General features: G+C 36.6%; 1 pseudogene; it reads right to left on the bottom strand.

The window, feature by feature from the left end:
• Positions 1-8,119: 8,119 nt before the first annotated feature.
• Positions 8,120-16,686, bottom strand: LOC112605905 (annotated as a pseudogene).
• Positions 16,687-16,925: the final 239 nt, after the last annotated feature.

Below are 16,925 nucleotides of genomic sequence, written 5' to 3'. Positions count from 1 at the left end.
ATATATATATATATCCATATACACATATTAGTAACACCAAATATGAGGAGTATCAGGATGCAATTAGAATGAGAATTCAAGTCAAAGGAGAATCGTTATGTCTATTTTTTAACATGTATATAATTTGAGTTTTTATATTACAGATGTAAGAAACGAAGTAGACACAGAGATTACACTTACAGGATAAAGGTTAAATGATAAGTAAAGTAATATTTCAGTATTGGAATATGTTGAATATTCTATGCCAAACTGGGAAAGAGATTATTTTAGACAACAGGTATCTCCTATCTTATTTGTGTGCAGTGGCAGTTAGATATCTTGGTTTGGAAATTGAAAGATTTCCCTTTGGAAAGATTTTTGCAAGTATTCATCTCAGGACACACACACACACACACACACATACACACACACACATAGTGGGACGATGGGCAGGGGCGGTGGTGCAGAAATGATACTCAATATCTGTTTCAGCTCAGAATGTTTCTCTTACAGTGTCCAACAATTCCGAAATATTGGTTAGCCTGCTATCCAAGATCAATTATCCAATATTGGCTATCCAAGATCTTCAGTGTCTTCCCTTACCAGAATCTTAAGTGGACTGTATTTTTAACCAGCTACTTGTTTTTACCATTGAACAATTCTCATCTTAAGATCCCGAATCTGACTGCTTTAAAAATGAACTTGAAACAAAGTACACTAATCTTCAACTCAAACTTTTTTCCTCTGGGTATACAAATTGCCACGCCATTTATGGGTATTCTTTTTTGTTGTTTGTTGTTGTGGTGGTGGTGGTGGTGGTGATGGTGGTTTGTTGTTGCTGTTGTTGTTGTTTGTTTGTTTGAGATGGAGTTTTGCTCTGTCACCCATGCTGGAGTACTGTGGCAGAACCTTGGCTCACTGCAACCACTGCCTCCCAGGTTCAAGCAATTCTCCTGCCTCAACTTCCTGAGTAGCTGGGATTACAGGTGCACACCACCATGCCCATCTAATTTTTGTATTTTTAGTAGAGATGGGATTTCACCTTGTTACCCAGGCTGGTATAGAACTCTTGACCTCAAGTGATCTGCCCACCTTGGCCTCCCAAAGCGCTGGGATTACAGACATGAGCAACTGCGTCGGGACCATTTATGGATATTCTTAATAAAAGGATTGTCTGATCCCACAACTATCTCAGAATAAAAAGTGAACTTTTCATCCCAAGCATAAAAATTACTCAGAGCATTTTCTTCTGGCTAAGTCCCTCATTCTTAGTCTTTCTCACTCATTGGCAGCATTGTGCTAAGTCAGTGGAATCCCCTGAATGTGACATTTTATTTTCTTTCTCCTTAGCATCCATGTCAGGAAGACTGTTTTGAGCAGGGCTTCTCCACAGTTTTTTCTGTCAGAACCCAATACCACAACATTTCAGCCCTTTCTCTTAATCTTCACTGCTCTCCAAGGGCTAGGGTGAGTCCACCCGTAGCTGGAACCACTCCTGAGTCTGATGTATCTGACACCAATGGCAGGGAACTGTATAGTCATATACTTGGTGAAGAATGAGCATATTATCTAAAGAAGCCCTGGTACCACTTCTTGTCCATGCTGGATGGAGATGATATTGTCCTGTCTCCATACTTCTCTCTGTGCTTAAGGTCTTTATCCATGACCTCTGTAAAATTACATTTGATAGTTGCCTCAATCAACCCTTTTTCATCCATACATTCTTTTCTATGGGCTCAGGAATCCTGTCAGCCATGACCTTTGACCACTTTGTGGCCATCAGTCACTCCCCACAATATACCACCATATTTACCAACTCATGTGTTACCTGAGTAGGGCTGGAAGCCTTGCTGAGGGGTGCAGTACTCATGACTCCATTGCCTGTCCTGCTCAAGAGGCTTCCTTTCTACAAGGTCACCACTCTCCTATTCCTACTGTTTCCATCCAAATGTCATGAAGTTAGCCTGTGGCCAAGTTAAAATCAGTATTTTCTATGGGTTGGTTTTGGTTATCTTTTCTTTTGCAGCTTACTTCTGCTAATAGTTATTTCTTATGCTCTGATATTCCAAGTAGTCCTGGGCATTGTTTCCAGAGAAGGCCAGATGAAGGCATTCAACACCTGTTTGCCTCACATCTTTATTGTTCTGATTTACTATGGACATCATCTGGCAATAACTGTGATGTATCGAGTCAGCCACAGAAGTTCTCCATTACCACCTGCAGTCCTGGGAAATATCTACCTCCTCCTGCCCCCAATGCTAAACCCAATTGTGTACAGCCTGAAGACCAAGCAGATCTGTATTTCTCTGAGGAAATCTTTCAAGATAAAGAGAAATTGAAGAACTGGAGAAGTTAATGGTGGTTTAGGTTGGGAAAAAATAGAACTCTGAAATTTGGAGAACGTAAATTGTAGTTGTTTAAGAATAGTTGACCTTCACTTAATTTTAGATCTCAGATGTGGATCTACACTAGTATTTAGAATAAAATGTTGAAAATTATGGTTTGTATAAATAAAGACATATATTTTATATTCATAATATTTTCTTTTTTCCCCAAATTCTTTACATGTGGTTTGAGATATTTTGAAAACAAAATTTGTACAAATAAGGAATGCTTGGCTGGAATATATTCATGTTAACCTTGTCATAAGAAAGGTCCTGAAGTGCTTCCATATTTCTAAAGGCAGTTTGTAAGTTGGCAATTTAGTAGAGTCCAGACATTTCAGAAAATCACCCATCTCCATTCTCTGAACCTTCTACCTTTTTAGTTTTCTTTCCCCTGTCTTATATTTTATTTTTAAATTATCTCTCTTCTGTTCTGCACTGGCATCTCTATGAGAAAAGTATATTTTATACTATTTTAACTACACCAAATTGAAGAGTGCTTGGTTCACAGTCATAAATTAATACATTATTTTTTGCTTTTTGTTTTTTCAAGAGTTGAGTCATATCAACCAAAACACCAACAAAATATGAAACTCATATTTCCATCCCCCAACAATATATGAAACTCATATTCTACACAAAAAGACATTACTCCTGTTTCCTATCTATTACACCACTGTTAATTTATTTGCTGCCTCTTATTTCTTCCATCGTTATGAACTCCTGGGCTCAAGTGATCCTCCCATCTTGGGTTTCCAAAGTGCTGAGATTACAGGTGTAAGCCACTGTGCCTGGCCCACATTGAATCTTTTTTGGAATATTTGCAATAGAATCCTCATTTGATATGATAAATTTATCCTAACATATTTGTTATATGAGGTCCATGATCTGACCTATCATTTCTTCCACACTCCAGTTTTACTAACATGCATTGTTCAGTTCTCTGAACAATGCATGTTAGGTCAGACACTTTTTGTACTTGCTGCTCCCTATACCTGTTATGCACTTTTCATTGTTCTCTGAGAAAATTCTTGACTATCTTTTAAGAACTAGATTAGTAGAGATAAACCTTTTGTACCATGTAAAATTTTAATCACAGTCTCAATGATTATAACTTCTGTGTTGGTCTTATGACCCCTAAGTGGTGGCAATCTTATGGGACTGAACCCTTACCCAGTAGGACTTTATGCTATCTCCATGTGGATAGTGTCAGAATTGAATGGAATTAGAGGACATCCAGTTGATGTCTGCTACAGAATTGCTAGTTGTGTTAAGAAAAACCCTTAGATATCTGGTGTCAGAGTGTTCCGTTCTGTGTTGAGTGACTATGTGAGAACTGGAAAAATCACTTTGTTTCCCGCCCCCCCCCCACTTTAGTGTGGGGGGTGTGTGTGTGTGTTTGTGTGTGCATGCACATGTGTGACATAAAGAGAAAAATAGGAAGAGAGATTTATAAAATATAAAGAGAAAACAGCAAAATAAAATACTCTTCATTTAAGGGGATTCACAAATAAAAACTCTAATAATAGCAGACTGCTGAATAATTTTTAAAAATGTATGTGAAATGATTTCCCAGCAGATCTTCAGAGTGACCCTGGTTATTGTGAGTAGTATTATGGTGGTGGGCATCAGCCTTCTCCAAGAGGAGCATTTCAATGTCCTGAGAAATATAAAATTGGCTGAAGAAGATTAATCTTAACAAATAGAATAAATATACAAATTAATTAAATGTAAAACCTTGATTAAAGCTCTGATATCCACTCCTTGCCATTGCCTTTCCTTGGCCTTCCTCTAGAATGTCTTCTATTGTTATGTTCCATTACTTGCACTTTCTTTATCCTGTTTCTGTTCCACGTCTTAGTACATGCTGCTAACTTTACTTGATATACCCAATCCACTTTCCTCTGACTGCTGTTTGTTGTGATTTTTACTCATTTTCTTATCTCATTTTTCACTCATTTTCTCATCTCAGTACCTCCAGTCAACTTTTCTTAACTCTTAAATCCTAATGTATAAAATGTATAAAAATAGACAACTAAAACAGACTTTAGAAGTTAAGAGTTCCATAGGACTCAGACCTTACCTCTATCATGATATACACTGTATATCAACCATTTGCTTTTCTACCTCCCTAAGTAGACACTTTTAAAATCCAAAGTAATTTGTTGGATTATTTTTAGAGTTCTAGATTCTAGCAAATATGAAATATATCAGTGGGCCTCTAAGAAATTATAAAAATAAAGAAGATATAAAAAAGGAAGGGAAAAAGACTAGTAGTTTGGCAGGCATAATGGAACTTGTTAAAATCAGGGAATACGTATTTATTTCCATCCTCTATATGCCACGTACCAGAAATAAATGTATGACCAGGAGAAAAAATATTCCTACTATTGTGGAATTTACATTGTAGTAAAGGAAGGAAAGAGAGAAAAATCAAGATAAACCACGTTGTGGAACTGTTGGCTCAATCAGGATTACTGTCTCTGTAATTTTATTATTTATTTATTTATTTATTTTTTGAGACAGAGTCTTGCTCAGTTGTCCAGGCTGGAGTGCAGTGGCGCAATCTGGGCTCACTGCAAGCTCCTCCTCCCGGATTCACACCATTTTCCCGCCTCAACCTCCCGAGTAGCTGGGAGTGCAGGCACCCGCCACCACGCCTGGCTAATTTTTTGTACTTTTAGTAGAGACGGAGTTTCGCCGTGTTAGACAGGATGGTCTCGATCTCCTGATCTCGTGATCCGCCTGCCTCAGCTTCCCGAAGTGCTGGGATTACAGGCGTGAGCCACCGCACCCGGCCGGTAATTTTCTTATATGAATATGAAGACCTTTCTTTTCACATGTTCACTTTCGCCCTCTCTATACACGAGCAAGATCTATTACGTCTCCTCTGAGTGTATGCTCAGGCTGAACGTCAACTAGACATAATTGCTCCCTCTTAAAACAGTAAAACAGATCTCTGCTTTACAATGTATTCCCAAATGAAGAAGATCTGGCCCTGCCGTGGCAAGGAATTATAGATATGTTGTCCTGGGAGAGGCACTTGGACGCTAATGTTTTGCATAGTTTAAAATATTATATAAATGCAATACTATGTAATTATTGTATACCCTTCGATCTTCACTCAACATATTTGGAGAGTTATTTATGCAGATATAGTGCTTAGGCATATCTAAATATGTAGTCAAAGTATAGAGATATGTTTGGGGGTAATAAACACCAAATTCATAATGGTGTTTTCTCTGGGAGGAGTAGGTATGTGGAAGGTGTTTCAACTCTATGATGCTGTATTTTAAAGATGGACCATGAATATATGGATTTTCTTTAGGATGTCTTTGGAAATGATTTAAAACTTATAGAAAAGTTACAAGGATAAGAATAGCATGTAGAGCGCCCATATTGCCTTTACTGTAATTTATCTATTGTTAAAATTTCATTCCAATTGCCTTAAAATTTGAACTCATGCACTAGAGTACTCTCTCTTGTGAGTTATTTCTTGCTCTATCTGCCCACTCTCCCCTCAACACATGTGGGGAAAAGAAAGAGATCAGACTGCTACTGTGTCTGTATAGAAAGAGGTAGACATAAGAGACTCCATTTTGTTCTGTATTTGAGATGCTGTTAATCTGTGACTCTGCCCCCAACCTTGTCCATGCAAGAGACATGTGCTGTGGTGACTCAAGGTTTAACGGATTTTGGGCTGTGCAGGGGGTGCTTTGTTAAACAAGTGCCTGAAGGCAGTATGCTTGTGAAAAGTCATCACCATTCTCTTAATCTCAAGTACCCAGGGACACGTACACTGCCAAAGGTCGCAGGAAAGCTAGGTATTGTCCAAGGTTTCTCCCCATGTGATAGTCTGAAATATGGCCTGGTGGGAAGAGAAACACCTGATCGTCCCCCAGCCTGACACCCGTGAAGGGTCTGTGCTGAGGAGGATTAATATAAGAGGAAAGAAGGCCTCTTGACAGTTGAGATAGAGAAAAGTATCTGTCTCCTGCCTGTCCCCGGGCAATGGAACATCTGGGTGGAAAACCCGATTGTATATTCTGTTTACTGACAAAGGAGAAAACCACCTTAGGGCGAAAGGTGGGACTTGCTAGTGCAATGCTGCTCTTTATGCACCAAAAAGGTTTATGGAGATGTTTACATATACAGACACAGCACTTTTCCTTAAACTTATATCACAGAGATCTTTATTCATATGTCTTAGTGGATCCTATTATCCTGCCACTTCCCTTTTTCTAAGATGGTAAAGATAATGATCAATAAATACTGAGGGAACTCAGAGACCACGAGTCCTCTGTATGCTGAGCGCTGGTACACTGGGCCCACTTTTTCTTTCTCTATACTTTGTCTCTGTGTCTCATTTCTTTTCTCAAGTCTCTCGGTCCACCTAACGAGAAATGCCCACAGGTGTGGAGGGGCAGGCCACCCCTTCACACACATATTTTTTCTTAGCCCTGTGAGTGCAGGTTGCATACATCATGACATTTACTTCTAAACCATTCAGTGTGGTTTTTTTTCTAAGAATAAAGATACCTCCTTACATAACTAGAAAATGTTTAAATCTAATTTCCCATGTGTATTTTCATTTTGTCAATGTACCAATAACATTCTTTAAGAGCTTTTTACCTCCAGTCAGGATTCATTCTAGGATCAGACATTTAATTTGTTGTCATTTTTCTTAATCTTAATCTTATTTAATGTGGTGCATTTCACCACCTTTTTAATTGAGGTAAAATTCATATACTGTAAAATTAATGACTTTAAGATGATTAATTCATGGAATTTAATACCTTCACAGTATTTTATAAGCTACCACTTGTATCTAGTTACAGAATATATTTATGACTTCAAAATAAAACCTCATACTCTTTAAGCAGCTATTCACCATTCCTGTCTCCACCCAGCATCTAGAAACTACCAATCAACTTTCTGTCTCTATAGATTTACTTATGCTAATTATTTCACATAAATTGATTATGTACTATCTCGATTCTTTCACTTAGCATAATGTTTTTGAAGATTATCTATGTTGTAGCACATCAGTACTTCATTCCATTTTCTGGCTGACAAATTTGTTTTTTCATTCATATATTGTATGATGGATCAACATTCAATGAAATGACCAAATTTTATAGAATAATCAACTTTTAATTTCTAATGTTTAATGAATACTAAAATAATCCTGTACACCTTCCCTAATTTATAGATGTTTCCTTTGTGTTAGTGGATGATTCCTTGAAAAAAATAATTTGAGTTTTGTTTGTTTGTTTTATTGTTTTAAATTTCAACTTTTAGATGCAGTGGGTATGCATACAGCTTTTTTATTTTGGTATACTGCATGATGCTGAAGTTTGGGTTACAAAAGTACAAGGAACTTATTTCCCGTCTGTTGGTATATTCTGGTTTCATTGTTGTTTTCCAGAAAACAATTGTTAACTGCCTTGTTTCCACAATATTTCAATTTACATATTCTGTGTGTTTCTTTAAACAAGAAAAGAAAAATACATACATCCCTCACCGATTTCCACATATACATATTCTCACTTCACAATGTGGTAAAGTGTCATATTTGGAAATTTACTTCTTAGACAACAACTAAGTATATTATCATCTTCTTGGCAGACAAGAATAAAATATCTCAATTCTCATAAGACTATGCCTTGAAGTGATGACATATTCCCCAGAGAGAAGCAGACAGATGAAAGGGGAAGAGGGAGACAGAGCGTCTTTTTCAGTAAGGCAATACTTTACTACTTGAGCAAATTTCTCCTGTTGAATACCTTATGCACTGCTGACCTTATTTGTTTGGTTTTCAGGCTATAAACCAACGGATTAAGGACAGGAGTCAAGAAGAGGAAGAGATCGGCCATGGTGACATGGAGAAGAGGAGATGTGAATTTACCAAACCTATGAATTAGGGCCAGCACAATGAGTGGCACATAGAAAAGGAAGACAGTGAAGACGTGGAAAACACAAGTAATAAGTGCCTTGAGCTGACCACTTTTGCAGGCAATACCCAGCACTCTTTCAAAATCAAGGTGTATGAAATGAAAATGAACATAGAATGAATTGCAAAGGAGCAGATGACAAGGGACAACCCATAGATCATGTTGATTCTGACAGGACCACAGGCCAGCTTCATTACATCAGGGTGATAGCAGTAGCAGTGGGATAGAATGACATCTTTGCAGAAGGGCAGTCGCTTGAGCAGGATTGGCAAGTACCATCACCATCACAGTCGTAACCACAGCTGTCAGCCCCATCTGAATAATCCTGGCAGGAGTTAAAATCACGGTGTAGTTCAGCGGGTTGTGAATAGCTACAAACCGGTCAAAGGCCATGGCCAGCAGGATGACTGACTCAATCTCCCTGTGATGCAGGAGGAAGACATTGAGTACTGTTGGTAGAGTTGACAAAGACAGACCCAAATCTGTAGTTGCCAGCATGGACAGGAAGAGGTACTGAGGCTCATGAAGGCTGGAGGTAGTGTTGATGACAAAGAGGATAGTGCAGTTTCCTAGGATGGCAATGAGGTACATGACACACAGGGGCATAGAAATCCATATTTGTACAGACTCCAGTCCACGGATGTCTGTTAGAAGAAGAATGTGTGGCTGAAACCAGCTATTCTTTATAGGTTCCACATGCAAATGTCTTGAAATGTAACCCAGGTAAGCTTCCAAATGTTTCTATTTGTACAGATAAAATCTAACTTTTAAGATAGTGATAGCTAATACGTCTAACTCTCCTGGGGCAGTATTTACCCTAGGCAGTTTACATCAAGGAATTTATCCTTAAAAAGTTTCAACACTATTGGAATAACTATCTAATGTTTGGTCAAGAGATAACTGTTGGTAAAATGTAAGCGCTAGTGGAATTACATTGGCCAAGAACACTCAATCATTAATCTAGTGAAAATGAAAATTAAGTACATAATTTTCTCTCTTATCCAAGTTCTCAGAAAAAGAACTAGTCTCAGAACGTATTTTCTGTCTTGATAACTTATTCAGATTACATTCTTATCTGCATTTACTTTCATCTTTGGTGAACTTTCAAAAGACTTTCCAGCACTTTCTTTGGCATCAACATCATATTTAAGGATCTGGAAGCATGAGTATTTTTCTTGGTATTTCTAACTGTGGAAATAAAGTGTAAAATATTTCAACAACCCACATAAAACTCAAGTCGTACTTTCCAACTTCATGGGATACTAATCATTTTTAAAATAAATTTCTAGTTTAGTTAATGCTTTGTTTTTAAATGATGTGCTGATATTTTCAAAGGAAGCTGCTCATCAAAATATAACAGTGATAAATCACTGAAGTGGGTGTTGATATTACTTTTCCACTGGATCTAAAATAGTATTCATCATCACTGGCCATCAGAGAAATGCAAATCAAAATCACAATGAAATACCATCTCATACCAGTTAGAATGGTGATCTGGCAATCATTAAAAAGTCAAGAAACAACAGGTGCTGGAGAGGATGTGGAGAAATAGGAACACTTTCACACTGTTGGTGGGACTATATACTAGTTCAACCATTGTGGAAGATGGTGTGGCGATTCCTCAAGGATCTAGAACTAGAAATACCATTTGACCCAGCCAACCCATTACTGGGTATATACCCAAAGGATTATAAATCATGCTGCTATAAAGATACATGCACACGTATGTTTATTGCGGTACTATTCACAATAGCAAAGACTTGGAATCAACCCAAATGTTCATCAATGATAGACTGGATTAAGGAAATATAGCACATATACACCATGGAGCACATATACATATATATGTGCAATATATATGAGCATGTATACAATATAGCACATATACACCATATACTATGCAGTCATAAAAAAGGATGAGTTCATGTCCTTTGTAGGGACATGGATGCAGCTGGAAACCATCATTCTGAACAAACTATCGCAAGGACAGAAAACCAAACACTGCATGTTCTCACTCATAGGTGGGAATTGAACAATAAGAACACTTGGACACAGGGTGGGGAACATCACACACTGGGGCCTGTCGTGTGGTGGGGGTACGTGGGAGGGATAGTAATAGGAGATATACCTAATGTAAATGATGAGTTAATGGGTGCAGCACATCAACATGGCACATGTATACATATGCAACAAACCCGCCCATTGTGCACATGTACCGTAGAACTTAAAGTGTAATAAAAAAAAAAAAAGAGAGAGAAAAAGAAAATTAAGGGACAGATTATGCAAAAAAAATCAACAAATAATTTCTTGAAAAAATTTGAAATATATCCATTTCAAAATATATCTTAGTTAACATTAAATACCTTGGTAACTGTCTTAAAAATCTCATGATTAGAGAAAATGGTGTTAAGTCATATCTTTATCCTACAAAGAAGGCAGGAGGACACCTGTGACTGGCTGAATACATTAAAATTTACGTATTCTGTTTAAAATTACAAAATGTCATGCAAAAACAGGAAATACTGATTCAGCTACATTTGGAAACAAGGATGGAGTAGGAACAAAGGTAATAAAACTGAGTTAAACTCTTACCTAGAAGAGCATGAAATCCAAGCAAATATCTTTTGTAAAATCAGATACTTTAAAAATATACACCAAAATAAAAACACCAGAAGAAAATTTGAGCAGAAATTAATGCAGGACCCTTTCTCAGAAAAAGGGCTAACAGCAGGGAGGACTGGAACAAGAGATTATTCTTTTTTTTTTTTTTTTTTTACTCTCAGCCAAAATTAGAACTTCTGTGTTGTTTTAAAACCATGTAAATATTAAATGAAACAAAATAATCTTTCCATAAATGTTAATATGTCTTTAAAACACAGACTCCAGAGGACTCATAATTTGTATATTTCCATCTATTGATGTGTAGACCTATGCTTGTTTAGTCTTCCATTCATACATTACTGGCACTGAATGTTTACTACAACCTACTACATTCTTTCATTATATGACTAGTAAGGAGAATTTTACAAAACATGTCCTTTTAGAGGAGGAAGAGTCACAATGAACATGTATAGCCCTTAATAAGGAGGTCAACTTCTTAGGGAGTTAGGATACTAAGTGAAAGAATTTTTCAGCTGTACATGTGGAGTATGAGAGTCATTCATGTTTTTAAAAAAACATTCATTGTTTTTAAAAAAACATGGTTTTAAAAAAAGAAAGTTATTGTGAATAATACAGTAGAACATCCAATCCCACCATAAACACTGCCCACGCAGTCACTGAACACGTTGCTTTTTGCAATACTAAGAAAACTCTCTTCTAAACATAAATGTCTTATTCACCATAATATATCATGTATGTCTTTTAAGCAGAAACGTAGAATATGCTACAGATTCATATATGCACACATAACCAGTTCTCCCTTGGCTTCAATTTTCTTCCAGAATATCTTGGAATTCACTCTTTGGAATTCACTTCTTTGTATCCATCTTTCCCTTCTTTTATTTTTTTTAATCACTGTTGCAATTGCTGCAACCACTATCAGCATCAAGACCACCATCAAGAATACTGCAACAACTAATGTAAAAGTCAAATGTGTACTTAGTCCATATTGTTGTGTGCTTCATTTTTAAATATGCTTTGTGCCTATATTTTTGTTCCTTTTCAATAAGAATGTCTTTTTTCAATTAATTTAATTTTTTACTCACTCTCTAGTAAGATTGGTTGTTTTATTACACTAGATGTATTACTAGATATATTACTCATTCTCACATAAAGATGTGTATATACCTTTTAATATATTCTCAACTGTGATCATGCTTCATCGTAGCCAATAGTAATTTAAAACCACACTTAAAAGACACTTTGTATTCAACAATCTATAAAAATGATCCAATGCCTATTTTAAATCCCCAGAATTTTTCCAGCCATCAAATCCCCACTGAATGTATTGCTTAATTCCTCTTTATGAATAATGACACATATAATTTCATATTATCTTCCAACTGTTTTCCCTTACTAAATTTGACTTTAAGTACCTTTCATGTTGAGATTTCACCCTTCACGTATCTGCATAAGGATAGTTCACCTCTGTTTGGAAAAGAAGGCACATGGCAAATTTTGTTTAAACAAATAAATTAATAGTTTAGAGATTCCTACCACAGCCTATAGTTGGTAATCTCCAGCAAAGGCATAAAACTTACTAGTAATCCAGGATTCATTTTAAACTTTTAGGTATAGAAAGTTTTGGGGGTCGTTATTACCCAGTAGGGCTCACTTAGAATTCAAGAGTAGGTGCTATTATCTTGAAAGTTGGGGAAGAAAAGTGTATCATCCTATGTAAATATTAATTCTAGTATTTGTCAACTGGCTCAATTTCCAGGTATTCTCATCCTAATTTACTTTTATCTTGTTGTGGGTTACCCATTCCATTAAGAAATATATCCTACAGATTATTCCTGTATATCACAAAGACATTTAACTGTTTCAGTTAGCATGTCCCACTTCCAAATTCACCCCTAATCACTTTAAGATGTATAATTTATCCTTTCTGCCCCAGAGCCCTCAATTGAGTATCTCCTAAAAACAATGCCTCATCCCTATTATTTTAGTGAAAATAAAGTAGAGTTACTCCACATAGTGTACAATCTTCTCTCCATGAAACCAGCACCATCTTAAAAAACTAACAAGAGAATTCAGCAGCACAGTTCTGCCCTTTCAGTCTCACCCTCCTTGGCATTGACAGGGAGTGGATAGACTCTTATAAGATGTCAGAAACTTCTTATAGAGGCACCTGCATCACAGCAGAGTTATTTATTGCAATAAATAAAGAATTGTGGATGGAAGGTGGCTAGAGGAAGATTATCAACATAGTCCCATGAGATATTAATTTAAATACTATTTACACACAGTGTCACAAAAAGAAATAACTTGGAACTAAAACCATGGCAAATTTGCTTTTCTTAATACCCTAAAGTCCTTTTAATTAATCACACATTCATGCCTGAGAGCAGCTGAATCCTTACTGTTCAACACAAACACTTGATGAGCTTTTCTTTATAAGTGATTGTTCCTGATACTTGGTTTGGTTTTTTTTTTTTTTTTTTTTTAGGTGAATCCTTTTGAAATATGATTCTCTACTTTTCTCTGAGAAGTTGAGTGTTGGAAACCATCTCCTTCATTACCATTGTAATAGATTCCCATTATTATGATATTGTTTCAGAACATTGCAATGTTGTAGATTTTTTGAGAGGTGTACTGCCATATATGACAGTCTGAGTTAGTGTGGCCTCAGTAAAGTTGTTTTTTTTTTTTTTCAGATTTTCTCCTCTTTTCTTCCTGTAAAGCTGTTGCCTATAACTTTTGCCCACTCTTTTCAAAATTTTACTGTATCTTTCTTCCTCTCTCTTGAATGTTTCAATGGTAAAATATTGCAGGCATCCAAATGCCTAATACAATGACTGGTATAGAGAAGGCATTCAACCTATACTTGATCAATGTAGAATGAATGGACAGGGACTTCTGCTGTCTGACAAGATGCAGTAAGAGGATTAGAATTTACCTTTCCATCTAAAACAATGAAAATAATTAGACAAAATATATGCAGCAACGATTTCCAAGATATTTAGTATCTAGCAATGAAGGACCATGATCTCTTAGAGACAAAAAAATAAATAAATAAACTAGGTCCTATAACTGCTGCAGCTGATTGCTTTGAGATAATCTGTAGACCGTGGTAAATGGAGAAGAAACCCAGATAGAGTCTGTGAACCACCTGAGTTAAAAAATTATTGCTGAGAATTCCAGGAGACCAAAGTATCTAGAGTTCATGGCACTGGAGAAGAGACAGATGCACAAGAAAGGTACTACTCAGGCTTTGGCTGTCCTCACCATCCTTCCTATTTATAGTACATTTAGAATCCTCCCTGCCAAGCTGACACCCCCTGCCATGTTCCCATGTAATCATTTTTATGTTGTCTTGTCTGTGCATCACTTGCCAGGAAACAACTTGCAGGGATGTTCTCCTCATATGATCAGGTTCCCACACCCTTCTCTGGTGATGCCCATTACCAACGCCATACACGCCAGTATAGATGTCTACATTGCCGCACTTCAACTGTTTGTTTTAGGACTAAATAATTCAGAATGGAAAGGAAAACTAAAGGGGTAGGTAGACTGAAGAGAAACAAATGCAGAATAGGGAGGTGAAGAGTCAGCTGCGTTCACATTAAATTCAATGTGTTTAATTTTTCTGCCCAATTATCTGTGAGGTTGATTTTTAAAATTACAAAATCCTCAAAATTAATATCTTTTTTCTATATTGTCTTGAGCAAAGTGTAAGCTTTCATTTTGTCTTTATTAATCAAATTTATAATATTTTCAAAGTTAGGCCTTCTGTATAAAGAGTTTACAATAGATATAAAACTGTACTTCAATACACCTCATATTTTTCTAGTTAACTTCTCTAATGAAAATATTTATTTATATTGATAGCAAAAACATCATCTCCATGAGTCTTTGTCCCAAGTCCCTTGATAAACATAATATCTATTCTGTGTTGCTATACATGTATGCTTGAATATCTCCATCATTCTTGTTCTGATCTGCTTTGAGGGGTGGTTATTTTGTCCATGTTTTGGTGTCTTCACATGGATAAGACATTCTTGAAGTAGAGAATATTTATGTTTTATATTTGAATCTTTCTTTAGCATAGTACTATACACAGAGTGACCTTTAATACACTTTCATTAATTTATTTAATTACTGTATACATTGACAATTCATTTCTTTTGTTGCTTTATCTGTTACCTACCTTTTTCCTTTCTCCAGGAATATTATGGAAGTTTGAGTCGAAAAGGAAATGAAGGAGGAGGAAAGAAATGAGCTAATATGAAAATACATGATAGAAGAAAAAATATGAGCAAATGTTAGGGTAGGTGGGAGGGAATAGTGGGAGCTATAGTTCATGTGTGTGAACAATGAGTGGATACTATCTCCTAAGTTAGAATAAAGCAATATGAGTGCTCACTTCGCACATTGCCTGTTTAACTGAAATACATGCCTATTGTAACCTGTAAAGTGAAATCATGGTTCTAATATATGCAATATTCAGTTAATACAGCACTGTGAAAAGCAAAGACTACCTGCACTTTTACTGTATTTATCTCCAAGTATACTATTGAAGAAAGAAAAAAGGCACTCCTTTATGAAGACTTCATTTTAAAGTATAAGGATAATCATTATCACTGATTCAGTGGTGTTAATCTCCTAAAAAGGCCACAACAGTATTCCACATCTGTATTTCTGGAGCTCCAGGAATGATAATGTGATAAATTACTATAATGAATCAGATATAATGAATCAGAAAAGGAAAACTCTCTGATGTGCAAGAGCCTACTAGAGACTTCATGCTTGATGTCAAATCAATAATTGAACATTATACCTAGACCATATTTGAAATCCATTAAAGTTTATAATTATTGTTGTTACCATCACCATAATAACCAGTGGCAATAACCCTACAAAACCATGATAACTTTCATGTCAATTAAGTCTCTCTGGCTTATTGGTGAATCAAGAGTGATCACCAATTCTTTTGTAAAGCAATTACTTTCCTACAATGCCAAAGTTCACACTTACCCTGATAAAATAACTGTAGTTCTTCATTCTCTTTCTCTCTCTCTCTCTCTCTCTCTCTCTCTTTCCTTTCTTTATTCCATTCCAAGGTCTAGTATTGGAGCACAGAGTAAAAGATGACTTTTTCAAAGCAGAGCAACCCTGGAGACATCTGGTACACCATGCTTGGTATCTCAGGAATGAAAGATGCACACACATGAATCTCCATCCCATCTGTTTATCCCCTGTACATAGCAGCTGTTGTAGGCAATACCTTCTTATTATTATTCATCTTTACTGAGGGGAAGTCTTTATGAACCCATGTACCTTTTTCTCTCCATGTTAGCCCTAGCAGATATGCTTCTCTCCACAGTCACCACACTAAAGGTGCTAGCAATCTTCTAGTTCAAAGCGGAGGGTATTTCTTTCAGTGGTTGTGTGTCTCAGATGCTTTTCCTACACTTCATTTTTATGGCAGAGTCTGCCATATTGCTGGCCATGGGATTTGACCATTATATGGCTATCTGTTATCCACTAAGATATACTGCCCTTCTGACTACCACAGTCAGTGGAAAAATGGGTATCACGTCTGTGACTAGGAGTTTCTTCATCTGGCCTGTGATAGCATCAAAATCAGCATCTACCAGGGAGTGATTGTGGCCTTGTTTTTCACATGTCTGGATGTGGTGCTTATCATCATCTCCTATGTCCTTATACTTTGTTCCGTGTTTAGAATTCCTTCCCAAGGTGCTCATCTCAAGGTTCTGGGTACTTGTGGCTCCCATGTGTGTGTCATCCTTCTATGCACCAGCTTTCTTTTCCTTCTTTGCCGACCAGTTTGGGGGCCACAGTATACCACTCCATATACATATCCTTCTTGCTAATCTTTATGTGGTGGTAACACCCACTCTCAACTCCATCATTTATGGAGTAAAGTCCAAACAAATTCAAGAGAGAGAGTTATCCAGGTCTCTTCCTTGAACAAGACATTTTA

Source organism: Theropithecus gelada, chromosome 14, assembly GCF_003255815.1.
Source record: "Theropithecus gelada isolate Dixy chromosome 14, Tgel_1.0, whole genome shotgun sequence".
Classification (NCBI taxonomy): domain Eukaryota; kingdom Metazoa; phylum Chordata; class Mammalia; order Primates; family Cercopithecidae; genus Theropithecus; species Theropithecus gelada.
This window is presented reverse-complemented; position numbering and strand designations above follow the sequence as displayed.